Below are 16,015 nucleotides of genomic sequence, written 5' to 3'. Positions count from 1 at the left end.
CAGACAAATATCACTAATGTCAGCTCTTGCTTTTGTACATAATTCTGTAATTTCCAGACAATCATGTTCTGTATTGTCCCATTTGTCAGAGAAAATATTTTCAATCGGAAGTAAGGTTGCTGGGTTAAGTACTGTACATCTTTTAATTGTAATATTAGGAGACCTCGAGATTGCTGTATCATATCTGGTCAGCCTAGAGCTAGTCAGATACTGGGTTTTAGACCTAGTAAACAATATCTCAATCCAATGTGGGACCAGAATAGTGATAGGATAATCCATCACTATGCTCTCACTCTGTGTGAGGCTCTACTCAACTGTTGCAACTGACCACAAACATCCTGGTAAGGCTGCTTCGACCAGATCCAAAGTTGCTGAAAAATATGCCACTGGGCGATTTACACCGCCATGAGTCTGAGTTAAGACAGACAAAGAACATGCATCATGTTCATGACAAAACAGTAGAAAGGGTTTAGTGTAGTCAGCCAAATCTAAAGCTGGAGCTTGACACAAATTTTCTTTCAGGTCATTATGACCCTGGCGGACGGCGGTAAAATGGAGAAAAGTACTGCCAATAGGCTGGCAGTACTTTTCCCCATACTAACCACACCGTCCGCCACGGCGGTAACGATCGCCGGGCTGGAGACTTCAGTCTCCCGGCCGGCTGCCATCACTAGGCCGCCTGCGGTATTATGACCCCGCCTACCGCCATGGTTTTCGTGGCTTCCTTACTGCCACAAAAACCATGGCGGTAGGCACTATCAGTGACAGGGAATCCCTTCCCTGTCATTGATAGGGTCTTCCCTGCTCCCCTCCCCTCTCCTGGTTTCCCCCCATTCCTGCTCCCTCTCCAGACCCCACTTCACTCATGCACATTCATTCACACACGCACACATGCATTCACACACTTATTCCCACATTCAACCACACATGCAGACATCCATTCACACACACATCCACACACACTTACATACATACAAGCAGACACACATTCACACAACACAACATACACGCACTCACACATCCATACATGCACACACATACAACACGCAACACACACCCACATTTACACACGAACAGACATGCACACACACACACAACACCCCCTACTCCCCTCCCCCGTCGGAGAATCCTGACTTACCTTGTGTGAGGGGGTCCTCCGGCTAGAGACAGGATGTGGCACTGCTGCCAGCAGCAGCACCCGCCAGCAGAACACCGCCAGGCCGTATCATGGGTCTGGTAGCAGTGCCACCTTACCGCCATCCGCCGGCATGGCCACAGCCAGATTTTGGCCATCCTTCTGGTGGAAATCCGCCAGTGGTCATTATATGGCTGGCAGCCGCGGCAACGGTCTTTTGGTGGCCGTCGCCACAGAGGTAGGCGGTATATACCGCTAATGTTATAATGAGGGCCAAAATGCTTTCATACAAGCTGCATCCATCGATACAGGATAAGAAATATCTTTATGAGTCAGCTTCTGTAAGGGTTTTGAAAGAACCGAAAAATTCAGAACCAACTGACAGCAGTAGCCAACCATTCCTAGAAATATCCTCACAATCTTTTTGTGTACTCGGTACCTGCATTTGTAAAATTGTAGTTACTCACTCGCTGGACATTTTCCTAGTTCCTCTTTCAATCAGATGACCCAAATATTTCACCTCTTTCTGACAATAGTGCAATTTAGCAGGGGATACTTTATGTCCATTGCCTCCCAGGAAATTTAACAAAGCAATTGTATCATATTTACACACTTCTTGTGTCTTGGACGCAATCAATGGATCATCAATGTATTGCACCAAAGTTGACTGATAAGGCATCACAAATGATTCCAAATTATTTTTCAAGATCTGGTTGAAAATGGATGGTGGAATTCTACACCAACTGTAGTCCTTGTTCAGAAATTTAAAGCAAAAGAGAGATCTGCTGTCCCCGTCTAGAGGCACAGAAAAGAACGCTTGGCATAGGTCTATCATAGTAAACCATTCAGCATCACATGAGATCTGAAACAATACCACAGCTGGATTTGGCACAACTGGACAACATTTGACCACTGTTTCATTTACTTTTCTCAAATCCTGGACAAGTCGAATTTTCCCACCCGGTTTTCACAGACCCATTATTGGTGAGTTACATGGACTGCTAAGCACTTCTTTTAAAATTCCTTTCTTTACAAACTGTTCTATTAATGGTTTCACACCCTCAATTACATCAATTGACATTGGGTTTTGTGGAGTCTAAGGGAAAACTGCATTTGACTTAACTGCAGCTTTAACTGGTTCTACTCCTTCTATCAACCCAATGTCCTTCTCTGAAAGATCCCAAACTTTAGTCTTAACACTTTTCTGTAAATCAGCAGGAAGATCTTTTACTCCAAAAACTGGAAAGCGACTAATCAAAGGAGCTTCCTCATTCACTGGCCCATCAAAACTGATCAAAGGAAATTCTTCGGACACTAACTCATTGCTGACAATAAGTGTTGAGTCATCTACATCATCACTATTTGTTTGAATTTCAATATCCTCATCTGAACAAGTAATCGAGCATCTTGTATTGCACAATAAATCCCTTTCCAGTAAGGATACTGGACTTGAATCACAAACCACAAACTTGTGCAAACCCTTAAATTTGCCAATTTTAACCCAGATTGGTTCTGTAATAGGGTTAGTCAAATATTGATTTGCTACTCCTTCAATCTGGCCTGTTTTCCCTGATAAAGGTAAATATGGAACATCTGCAGATCTCACTGTCGAATGTGCAGCTCCAGTGTCAACCAGAAAAGAGACTTTGTGACTGCGCACTTTTCCCCTAACATATAGGGGGTCATTACAACATTGGCGGTAAAAGGCGCTTACCGCCGTGCAGAAGACCGCCAATACACCGACGCAGCCGCGGAATACCGCCACAGCTATTATGACACACATCTCGGAATCTGCCGAAATTCAGACACCCACACAAGTCCACCACACCAAAGGTCAGTGTTAAACAGGCGAAAACAAAACCTCCACCTCCACGCCAACAGAAACACGCCCATGCTATTACGACCCACGAATCCACGCGGCGGTCTTTCAACCGCGGTATTCCATTGGCGGCACACACCGCCACGCTCAAAATTCACACACATCTCCAAAACACCGCCACATTGGACAATTCCAAATACACACACCTGATACACATACACACACCACTCCCACACACCCATTACAATATAAAACACACACCCACATCACCCACAAACCCCTACGACCACAAATTAGAGACGAAGGCCAGAGAGACTGCACAGCCAAGACAACACCACCATACAGAGGCACACCACACCATCACCCAACCCACATCCACGCACAAAACACCACACACCACTACACATCACCACACACATCAACACTCACACTGCCTCACACATCACACACACCACCCCATGTCACGCCAAAGACACCCCCGCTTCTCCGAGGAGGAGCTCAGGGTCATGGTGGAGGAAATCGTACGGGTAGAGCCACAGCTATTTGGCTCACAGGTACAGCACACATCAATAGCCAGGAAGATGGAGTTATGGTGAAGAATCGTGGACAGGGTCAACGCAGTGGGACAGCACCCAAGAAATCGGGAGGACATCAGGAAGAGGTGGAACGACCTACGGGGGAAGGTGCGTTCAACGGTCTCCAGGCACAACATCGCGGTTCAGCGGACTGGCGGCGGACCCCCACCTCCTCCTCCACAACTAACAACATGGGAGGAGCAAGTCTTGACCATCATGCATCCTGAGGGCCTCGCTGGAGTCGGTGGAGGATGGGACACTGGTAAGTCAAATTTTAACTATCATATCCCGCACCCTACCTGCATGCTATCACACACCCCCACCCTCACACCCTCCCCTATAACTCCAACTCCTCACATATGTACTTATAACACAAACCACGCATCCCAACACCAAGCCCTCATTGACACAACTAAGCATGGACACCCAGCACTAAAGCATGCCCACTGCACACACCTATACAACCCCCTAAACCACTGTCACACAAGCTCCCACACAGGAATGCAAGCACTGGGGTACACGCTCACCCACCCATTGCACACCATGCCACACACACATGCAATAATCATGCTCTTATGCCCCTGCAGGAACCCGAAGGACCGTCACCACACCAGAGGGTCCAGACAACACCACTCCACCCCCAGAAGAGGCCCACAGTGACGAGAGCAGCTCTGCCCTACTGGATCCTGATGACCAGCCCGGACCATTGTGGGCCTCGGGACAGTCGGTTCCCCTTGTACAGGCACAGCCCAACACCGACCTTCCACCCTCTGGTAACACCAGCACAGCACCCACCCAGGGGGTCCAAACCTCCCTACCCAGGACAGGTCAATCAGCTGTGTGTCCCCCACTACAGGGAACCCAGGATAACCCACCACCCCAACAACAACAGGGACCTGGGGGCAGTGGTAGTGGGCACACGGTCCAGGGGACAGAGGCACAGGAACACAGGGGAACTGGGAGGGCTGCTGTGCGACAGGGGGCGGACAGTCCAAGGGAACCCACTCTCCACGAGGCCTTATCCTCCATCATGGGAGCATACCACCACTCCCAGGAGACGATGGCGATGGTCCTGGACAAGTTGCAGGAGACCCTGCGCCTGCAGGAGGAACATTATTTGGGGTTCAGGGAGGAGCTCAGGACCATCAGCTCAGCCCTGGGCACCATCGTAGGGGTGCTGAAGGACATACAGCAGACCTTGAGGGACACCGTGGCACTCCAAGGGGCCCCTGACACTAGCATGGACGATGAAATGCCCACCAGCTCCGCCGGCGCTAGTGAACAGGACGCCCCGCCACAGGACCACCACACCAGCACCCCACCCCCTGCAGACGGACAACCACCACGCAAGCGGTCCCTGAGATCCAGGAACAGGACAGAGCAAGATGGCAAGACCCCCACCAGGAAATGAGACCACCCTGATTGTCATCCCACTGTCCCACCTTGTTACCCTGTCCACACATAAACTGCCCCAGCTCCACTTCCTATGCCCAGATGGGCAGTGCACCTGTGAGACTAATAGACTGGACTCTGCCATGGACATTCCTCCACCATCACCCATCACCATTTTACAACCCCCCTCCATTTTTGAGCACTTAAATAAACACCCTTGAACCACAAAACAATCTGGAGTCAGTCTATGATTTTGTAAAATGTATAATCAATGACAGTGTCAAAATGCTTTTTTAGTTGTTAAGGCAACATACCAATGTCACACATCACAAGTACTTGAAGGATGCAAGCAGATGACACATTGGTAACCACACCTGTGAAACAGTAATCGAAAGGTACAACTCAGTTACCAAATAATGCAATGAAATTACACACAGGATAGAGGAAGACGTGTGACAGTGAATGTAATGGTAAAAATGAAAATGTTCTCACCTGTGTGTCACTGGAAATATTGCTGTATGACTGACTCCCTGTTGTCGTCTTCTTCCTCAGCTTCCTCCTCATCACTGTCCACAGGCTCCACAGCTGCTACAACACCGTCATCTGGATCATCCTCCTGCAGAAAAGACACCTGGCGTCGCAATGCAAGATTGTGAAGCATCAAGCAGGCGATGATGATGTTGCACACCTTTTTCGGTGAGTATAATAGGGATCCACCTGTCATATGGAGGCACCTGAACCTGGCCTTCAGGAGGCCGAAGGTGCGTTCGATCACCCTCCTAGTCTGCCCATGGGCCTCATTATAGCGTTCCTCTGCCCTGGTCCTGGGATTCCTCACTGGGGTCAATACCCAGGAAAGGTTGGGGTAACCAGAGTCTCCTAATAGCCATACACGGTGCCTCTGGAGTTGACCCATCATATCAGGGATGCTGCTATTCCGCAGGATGTAGGCGTCATGCACTGAGCCAGGGAACATAGCATTTACCTGGGAGATGTACTGGTCTGCCAATCATACCATCTGTACATTCATGGAATGATAACTCTTCTGGTTCCTGTACACCTGTTCACTCCTGTGGGGGGGAACCAGAGCTACATGGGTCCCATCAATGGCACCTATGACGTTGGGGATATGTCCAAGGGCATAGAAGTCACCTTTAACTGTAGGCAAATCTGCCACCTCAGGGAAAATGATGTATCTCCTTACATGTTTCAGCAGGGCAGACAGAACTCTGGACAACACGTTGGAAAACATAGGCTGGGACATCCCTGATGCCATGGCCACTGTTGTCTGAAAAGACCCACTAGCAAGGAAATGGAGCACTGACAGCACCTGCACGTCAGGGAGGATTCCAGTCGGATGGCGGTTTGGTGACATCAGCTCTGGTTCCAACTGGGTACATAGTTCCTGGATTGTGGCACGGTCAAACCGGTAGGTGACGATGACATGTCGCTCTTCCATTGTCAACAGGTCCACCAGCGGTCGGTACACCGGAGGATTCCGCCATCTTCTCAACTGTCCCAGCTGACGGTGCCTACGAAGGACAACAGTGACGAATCAGTCATAATTCCTCCAGGTATGTACCCACAGTTACACACAAGACTACACCACTCACGAAACCCTTCCTGTATGTGTGCTGAGTGTAGGCCTAGCTATGTGTGACGCAGAGGTAAATTAAGCCATGTGGGCCCCTGAAATGGCGGCTACCTGACCTCTAAACTGGGACAATGGGATTGTGGGGTAACTGCGCTGGCGTTGCACACCATCGCAGTAGGCGGTCGTAGACCGCGGCGCAATGCTGCATTGGTTGACATAGGACCCTATGGGTCCCAGGAGCCAATGAACAGGAGCACCGGCGGTGATGATGGGCACCGCCGCGGACGTCACCGCCATTTTCTATCTGTTCAATCACTAGATACCTGACCTTCGACAGGAGAGGACCTACACTGCAAGTGCTGCTGTGACCTCGGTCTGGAGGCAACGATGGCTGCTGCGTCTGGGGACAGGGCCCCTGCCTTCACTGCACAAGAGTTGGAGAAACTGGTAGACGGGGTCCTCCCCCAGTACACGCTACTCTACGGTCCTTCAGACCAACAGGTTAGTACACAGGGAGCACGTTGTATGGGCTAGGCCTGGGTGGAGAGGGCTGGTTGGAAGAGGGAAGGGGGCAGAGTTCATAGAACATTAATGCATGGGAATGAATGGGCCACATGGCCAGAGTAGGGAGGGGGCCACTCACAACGACGGTGCAGTTGGTAATGACTGTTCCTCTTTCCTTGTGCATGTCATGTAGGTCAGCGCCCACCAGAAGAGGGACATTTGGCGTGCCATCGCCAAGGAAGTCCAGACCCTGGGGGCCCACCAGAGACGGGGCACCCACTGCTGTAAGAGATGGGAGGACATTCGCCGCTGCAGCAAGAAGACGGCAGAGGCTCAGCTGGGGATGGCCTCCTAACGTGGGAGGGGTGCCCGTCGCACCATGACCCCCCTGATGTTCTGGATCCTGGCGGTGGCCTACCCGGAGTTGGATGGGCGCTTGAGGGCATCACAGCAGACACAAGGGGGTGAGTACAGTCTCATTCTGCAGACTTTGCGTGCAGTGGAGGTGTCTGGGTGGGGGAGGTGGGCTGTGGGTGTCCCTAGGCCAGGGCGAGTTCTGTAGGCAAGGCCCCTCCGTAATGTAGGCCATGGGGCACTCTACCCCACCTCAGCAGAGTGCCAAGTCGAGGTATAGTTGCCCCTGTGGCATCCATGTGCGCAGATTTCCACCATTGCCATGTAGGCCATATCACAGATATTGCATGTGCAGAGGGCAGGAGCATGGCGTAATGCAGGGGGCTGCTGTGTCTGTCTTGTCCGCCAACGGTAGCGGTATGCCATGCACTAATACTCTCTTTCTTCTGTCTCCCCCCTTTTTCTGTTCTCCCTGTCCTTTTGTACATCAGCATCATCAGGCGGAGGTACAGTGGCACCGGAGCACGAGGGAGCTGCAACCCACATGGCCATGGAGGGCCACACCACGGACTCTGAATGCACCAGTGGGACGGAGGGCGAGGGGAGCTTCACGTCGGCCACTGGATCACCAAGCAGCGACACGGACTTGATGGGGGCTCCCTTGTGGTGGTGGCACCATCTGTGCGCCCCACCTCTACAGGTACAGCCACCACCCCCCCTACCAGCACCGCCCTCCCAGCAGCCCCTCAGCGTTCACCCCGTGCCCGCTCACCCAGGAGGGTGGGCATCACCTTCGCCCCAGGCACCTCAGGCCCTGCCCCAGTCACCCCTGCTGCCCTCAGTGAGGAGGCCATTGACCTCCTCAGGTCACTCACTGTTGGGCAGTCTACCATTGTGAATGCCATCCAGGGTGTAGAACGAGAGTTGCCACACGGTAATGCATTCCTGGAGGGCATTCATTCTGGTCAGGCTGTCCTTCAGCGAACCCTGCAATCTCTGGCCTCAGCACTGATGGCAGCCATTGTCCCTGTGTCTAGCCTCCCCCCTCCAACCTCCTCCACCCAGACCCAATCTCCTGTACCCCAGCCCATCCCAAGCACACCTACAGACCAGCATGCACACAAGTCAGCACACACAGGTAGCTCAAGCAAACATAGGCACCACACAACCCACAGGCACTCACGCAAGCATCACCCACGTACAGACACAGCAACATCCACTGCCTCCACTGTGTCCCCCTCCTCCTCTTCTCCCTCCTCCCTGCAAGTGTTGTCTACACACACACCTGCATGCACCACATCTACAGGCACCATGAATCGCACAAGGAGACCCAGCACCACAAGCCGCTCACCTGCACTCACCACCTCCACTCCCATGTACACATCCCCTGTGTCCTCTCCCAGTGTGTCTGTGATGCCCCCTCCCAAAGTTCACAAACGCCGGCAATCACTCACCCAACATCCATCCACCTCACGATAGCCTCCAGTACCTGCACCTGCACCCAAAACACCTAAAGAGACACCTCCGACAACCACCTCCTCTTCCTCCACTCCCAGGCCCCCTCCAACTACCCATCCCAGTGTTCGTCAGAAACTGTCCCTCTGTAAAGTTGACCTTTTGCCCCCACCCCCCCTCCAATTCATCAGTCCCGTCGTAGAGCCTCAGCCAAAAAGCCTCCAGTACCAGTGGTGCGTGTTCGAGGTTTGTGGAGTGCACCGGCCACCAGGGCAGGCAGTATGACCCAGAGCCAAGGCACTGGCAGCCCACCCCCTGTAAAGGCTCTAAAATTGGAGAGTGGACGACGGGACCGTGTGAAGAATCCTGGTGGGACAACAACTCACATGGGTTCCAAGGGGATTGGAGAGTCAGCTGTGACTCCATCAAAGGTGGGGAAGGGCCAGAGGAAGTCTGCCCAGCCTGTTGTGAGTGTCACGGCGGAGAAGTGCGCCATCATTTCCGGTGGTCGAGACACAACCGCCAGCACCGTCGTCACTGGTCCAGAGACCACCGCCGGAGTCAGAGCCCAGGAGGGCCCAAGTATCGTCACTGGTCCAGAGACCACCGCCGGAGTCACAGCCCAGGAGGGCCCAAGTATTGTCAATGGTCCAGAGACCACCACCGGAGTCGGTGCCCAGGATGGCCCAAGTATCGTCACTGGTCAGGAGACCACCACCACCGCCGGAGTCACAGCCCAGGAGGGCCCAAGTATCGTCATTGGTCAGGAGACCACCGCCACCGCCGGAGTCACAGCCCAGGAGGGCCCAAGTATCGTCATTGGTCCAGAGACCACCGCCGGAGTCAGTGCCCAGGAGGGCCCAAGTATCGTCACTGGTCAGGAGGCCACCGCCGGAGTCAGTGCCCAGGAGGACCCCGGCTGCCACAGCCCAGGTGGGCTATGATGGAACGTCATGCCACACACCAATGCCCAGTGTAGGGAACGTCATGCCACACACCAATGCCCAGTGTAGGGAACGTCAACCAATGTCCGTACCAGAACCGCCATGGCAAAGCACAGCTGAACAGGGCAAAGACTGCCATGTCAAAGCACCGCTGAACAGTCCTGAACCGCCATGGCAAAGCACTACTGAACAGTCCTGAACCGCCATGGCAAAGCACCGCTGAACAGGGCAAAGACCGCCATGTCAAAGCACCGCTGAACAGTCCTGAACTGCCATGGCAAAGCACCGCTGAACAGTCCTGAACCGCCATGGCAAAGCACAGCTGAACAGGGCAAAGACCGCCATGTCAAAGCACCGCTGAACAGTCCTGAACCGCCATGGCAAAGCACCGCTGAACAGGGCAAAGACCGCCATGTCAAAGCACCGCTGAACAGTCCTGAACCACCATGGCAAAGCACCGCTGAACAGGGCAAAGACCGCCATGTCAAAGCACCGCTGAACAGTCCTGAACCGCCATGGCAAAGCACAGCTGAACAGTCCTGAACCGCCATGGCAAAGCACCGCTGAACAGGGCAAAGACCGCCATATCAAAGCACCGCTGAACAGTCCTGAACCGCCATGGCAAAGCACCGCTGAACAGGGCAAAGACCGCCATGTCAAAGCACCGCTGAACAGGGCAAAGACCGCCATGTCAAAGCACAGCTGAACAGGGCAAAGACCGCCATGGCAAAGCACCGCTGAACAGGGCAAAGACCGCCATGGCAAAGCACCGCTGAACAGGGCAAAGACCGCCATGGCAAAGCACCGCTGAACAGGGCAAAGACCGCCATGTCAAAGCACTGCTGAACAGTCCTGAACCGCCATGGCAAAGCACCGCTGAACAGGGCAAAGACCGCCATGTCAAAGCACCGCTGAACAGTCCTGAACCGCCATGGCAAAGCACTGCTGAACAGTCCTGAACCGCCATGGCAAAGCACCGCTGAACAGGGCAAAGACCGCCATGTCAAAGCACCGCTGAACAGTCCTGAACCGCCATGGCAAAGCACCGCTGAACAGTCCTGAACCGCCATGTCAAAGCACCGCTGAACAGGGCAAAGACCACCATGTCAAAGCACCGCTGAACAGGGCAAAGACCGCCATGGCAAAGCACCGCTGAACAGGGCAAAGACCGCCATGGCAAAGCACCGCTGAACAGGGCAAAGACCGCCATGGCAAAGCACCACTGAACAGGGCAAAGACCGCCATGTCAAAGCACCGCTGAACAGTCCTGAACCGCCATGGCAAAGCACCGCTGAACAGGGCAAGCACCGGGTAGGGATGACTAGACCGCCACATCGGGCATCCTTATCCCATTTGCAGCTGGGACAGTGACAGGACTGGAACTTTCAAGGGGAGACTCATCCAGTCTGGGCACCAGTCCCCCCCAGTACCAGTGGAGAACTGCATCTACTTGAGAGACTGTGGCTTTGCACTCCCCAGGATGGAACAGTGGGCACCCCACCCACTGTAGAGACTTGAAAGACTGTGGCTTTGCACTCCCCAGGATGGAACAGTGGGAAACCCACCCACTGTAGAGACTTGAAAGACTGTGGCTTTGCACTCCCCAGGATGGCACAGTGGGGAAGCCACCCACTGTAGAGACTTGTGAGACTGTGGCTTTGCACTACCCAGGATGGCACGGTGGGCACCCCACCCACTGTAGAGACTTGAGAGACTTTGGCTTTGCACTCCCCAGGATACATCAATGGGCATGGAGCCCCGTCGTGGATCTGGCTTTGCAGTAATCCGGCTGAGGTGCCCCCCCTTCTCTTCCCCCTGAGGTGACTGTAGTATTTCTATCTGATGCCCCGGCAGTGTTCTCTCCGATTGTGGTCAGGTATCCTTTGTGGGCCTCTCCCATGCTTTTTTGGACTGTTGGTGCACGGACATTGTTATGTACATATCTGCACTACTTCTCGTAATGTATATAATTATGGCTGATTTCCATATATATCTGTATATTTTTGTATGACATGTATATTGCCACATTACAATGTTTGACCGAATTTCGCTTTGTCTTTTCATTTTGCTGGGGAGATTGTGGGTTTTTACTGTGATTTTTGTGAATGCATTGGGGTGTATGTTGTATTATGCGAGGTTGGGGGTGGGGGTGGGGGTGTTTGGTGGGTGTCCCCCTAACTTTTGCCTCCCCCCTCCCCCATGTCGTAGGTGCAGTACTCACCATTGTCTTCGGCGCCTACGTAGATGTTGGTCGTAGAGGAGCAGAAACACAAGGGCAGGGAGTATTTGGAGTTCCGGGTCCATGGAGTCCTCCTTCCTCGTGGGATGTGTTCAGGTGAGCGTTTTCCCATTGCAGTAACTGTTTCCGCCGTGTTTTTATCCACAGTGAATCCGCCCCGGAAAAGGTAGCGGATTGGCGGGTTGTAATACTCTGGGCGGTACATTGTCTTCTGCCTGTCTGTTGGCGGTGACCGCCGCACTGCTTGTCTGTACCACTGAGTGTTAAAGTGGCTGTCTTTGTTGGCGGTTTCTGCCAGGGTCATAATTCCCTTTTTTTGTCCGCCGGCCTGTTTGCAGTATTACCGCAGCTTTAACACCGTCCGCCAGGGTTGTAATGACCCCCATAATCTTTCTGATCCACTTCTAAAGAGGCAGCCAACACACATTCTTCCTCATCTGAACTATTCGACATCCAAACATCATTTATTCCATTCTCACTGTGTAAAGAAAATTGGTGGACTGCATTTTTACTCTGGTTCATTTTCTGACCTGTGACCACCTGAGAACGCATCACCTGTTGCTGATCCATAGGAGATTGTGGTACCTATAATTGTCTAGGCATTTTAATTTGTTCTGCAGACACCATCTACACTTGTGGCTGCATCTGTTGCAATTGTTGTATTTGCGGTTGTACGGTTTGCATAAGCTGAATGGATTGGAAGGGTTGGAAACCCTGCATCGGATTTATATTATTCAGAAATTTGAAATTTGACCTCTCATTCTTGGTCCTTTCATATTTTGAAAAGCATTGACACCATTCATCTGCTGAACAACACCTTCCTGATTTATCATTGGACACTGCCTCTTCCAATGTCCAATGACTGCAAATATGACAAGGAAACCATTTATTTCCCTGAGGCTCTTCCTGTATCATTACAGAATTCAAATCAATATTGCGATTAACATTTCCAATCGCCATTCCTCCACGTTTTCTACCTCTGCCTTGATTCTGAAACATACCACTTCATTGCTGCTGCTGTTGAATTGGAAAGCCTCCCTGAATTCCTGATTGTGCTGCCTTAATCTGCGTCACCATTGTCTTTTCCTTCAACTTTTTCTGTTTCAGTTCAATCTTATCACTACAGTATTTTGCATACTGCAGTACCTCATCAATAGTCTTTGCTTACCAACAAATCAAATGACTCTTATTTATCTGACTAATTTCTGGTCTGAGTCCTTCAACAAACCAGAACACAAAATGAATCATGTCTTTAGGCTCAATTGTTTTTGTTCGACTGTAATGTTTGAACCTTTGACCCTGCTTGCAGGTAGGTCGCTCCCCGCTCCGCCTTCCGCGCCACCTCCTTTCCCGTTTCCTTTGTGCACTTTTCCCCGCCGCTGCGTCCCCTGCGGCCCCTCCCGCCTCCCCCCTCCTTTTCTCACCGTTCTCCTCTTTGTCTTTCCCCGCCGCTGCGCCCCCTGCGGCCCCTCCCGCCTCCCCCCTCCTTTTCTCACCGTTCTCCTCTTTGTCTTTACCCGCCGCTGTGTCCCCTGCGGCCCCTCCCGCCTCCCCCCTCCTTTTCTCACTGTTCTCCTCTTTGTCTTTTCCCGCCGCTGCGTCCCCTGCCGCACCACCCCCAGCCCTCTCATTGGACAGGCCCTCCTGCCCCCCAGCTGCCACTCCCACCCTCCCCTCCTCTTATGGCAGCCGCGGCGCGCTAGCAGGGAGCAACCTTTGAGCCTGCCTGGTCGTTCCCCGCTCTGCCTTCCGCGCCACCTCATTTCCCGTTTCCTTTGTGCACTTTTCCCTGCCGGTGCGTCCCCTGCGGCCCCTCCCGCCTCCCCCCTCCTTTTCTCACCGTTCTCCTCTTTGTCTTTCCTGCCGCTGCGTCCCCTGCAGCCCCTCCCGCCTCCCCCCTCCTTTTCTCACTGTTCTCCTCTTTGTCTTTCCCCGCTGCTGCATCCCCTGCGGCCCCTCCCACCTCCCCCTCCTTTTCTCACCGTTCTCCTCTTTGTCTTTCCCCGCTGCTGCGTCCTCTGCGGCCCCTCCCACCTCCCCCCTCCTTTTCTCACCGTTCTCCTCTTTGTCTTTTCCCGCCGCTGCGTCCCCTGCAGCCCCACCCCCCAGCCCTCTCATTGGACAGGCCCTCCCGCCTCCCAGCTGCCACTCCCACCCTCCCCTCCTCTTATGGCAGCCGCAGCGCGGCTGCGCCGCTGGCGCACCGCTGACGCACCAAAGGCAAGCCCGTATGCGCCCGTCCGTGCCTGGACAACGCCTAGCACCAGAACCCCTGGCCTGCTCAGACACACCTACTCCCCCCTCACCCTCCTCTCTCTCAACCCAGGCCCCCGTCCCCCATGCACCACATCTAGCCCCACACACACTCATGGCCCCTTCACCTGCTACACCTGCCATTTCTCCTGCTCGTCATCCCTCACACCACACACCAACCATAGCGACCTCACCTTCAACAAACACAACACCCCCAACACAAGACTCACCCACCCTGCCCCCACCAACCAACCCCGCAGCACACCAGCCCACAACCAGAACACACCCTGCAACAACACCCTCACACACCACACCAACGCCACCCACCACAACCACCTGAACTGCCTGCTCCTCAACATCCGCTCCCTTCACAAACATGCCATAGAACTCTGGGACCTCATCACTTCACACTCACCTAACATCGCCTTCCTCACGGAAACCTGGACCAACCCCTCCTCAGAACCCGACATAGCCATAGCCACCCCCAAGGGATACAAACTCCAATGCAACTCAACAGGCCAGGCGGGGGCATCGCCATCCTACACAGAGACACCATCAAAGTCACCACCAGCTCCCAAGATACTATCGGCAAAACTGAACACATGCACTTCCTCATCCACATCAACAACAACTCCACCCTCAGAGGTACACTAATCTACAGACCACCCGGACCATGCCCCGCCTTCTGCGACACCATCGCCGACAGCATCAGCCCGCATGCCCTCACCTCCACAGACTACATCATCCTCAGTGATTTCAACTTTCACTTAGAAAACCCACACGACCACAACACTACCTCCCTCATAGACAACCTCAACAACCTCAGACTCAAACAACTGGTCACCGCACCCACCCACTCAGCAGGACACACGCTGGATGTAATCTTCACCTCAAGCCAACACATAGCCTACACCCACACCACCCAACACCTCTGGACTGACCACCGCTGCGTCCACTTCTCCTTCACCAAACCCCCCCACACACTACCATCAACACACCACACCCTACCGCATGTGGGACAAGATCCCCACAGAACGACTAAACTCCCAACTGGCCCACAACCCCCCCCACACCAACGACCCCAACGCAGGAGCACACAACCTCTCCAAATGGATCGCTACCTGCGCAGACACACTAGCACCCCTCAGAAAACAGATCACCAACCGCAACATCAAAAATGCCCCATTGTTCACCCCTGAACTCCAAGACTCCAAACTCAAATGCCGCCAAGCCGAGAAAATATGGAGACTAGAACCCTCCTCAACCAACTTCTCCACCCTCAATACCACCATTCTTACCCATCACCAACGCATACGCACTTCCAAAAGAGATCACTACAAGACACGCCTTGACAACAACTCCCAAAACAGCAAAGAACTCTTCAACATCATCAATGAACTTGCCAAACCCAAAGCCAGCAACATAGACCCCACACACACACAGCCCCTATGTGACGCCCTTTCCAACCACTTCCTCCACAAAATCCTGGACATCCACAACAGCTTCATATCACACACACCTTCCACACATACCCCTCACTCACCCAACTCAACCGCCACCCAAGACCCCCCCACCACACTATCCACATGGACCCCTACCACACATGAAGAAACCGAAAAAACCATGAACTCCATCCACTCCGGTTCCCCCTCCGACCCCTGTCCACACCGCATCTAAAACAAAGCTAGCCCTACCATCGCCCCCATACTCTACAACATAATCAACTCCTCTTTCGTCTCCGCCACCTACCC

Source organism: Pleurodeles waltl, chromosome 2_1 (genome assembly GCF_031143425.1).
Source record: "Pleurodeles waltl isolate 20211129_DDA chromosome 2_1, aPleWal1.hap1.20221129, whole genome shotgun sequence".
Taxonomy (NCBI): Eukaryota; Metazoa; Chordata; class Amphibia; order Caudata; family Salamandridae; genus Pleurodeles; species Pleurodeles waltl.
This window is presented reverse-complemented; position numbering follows the sequence as displayed.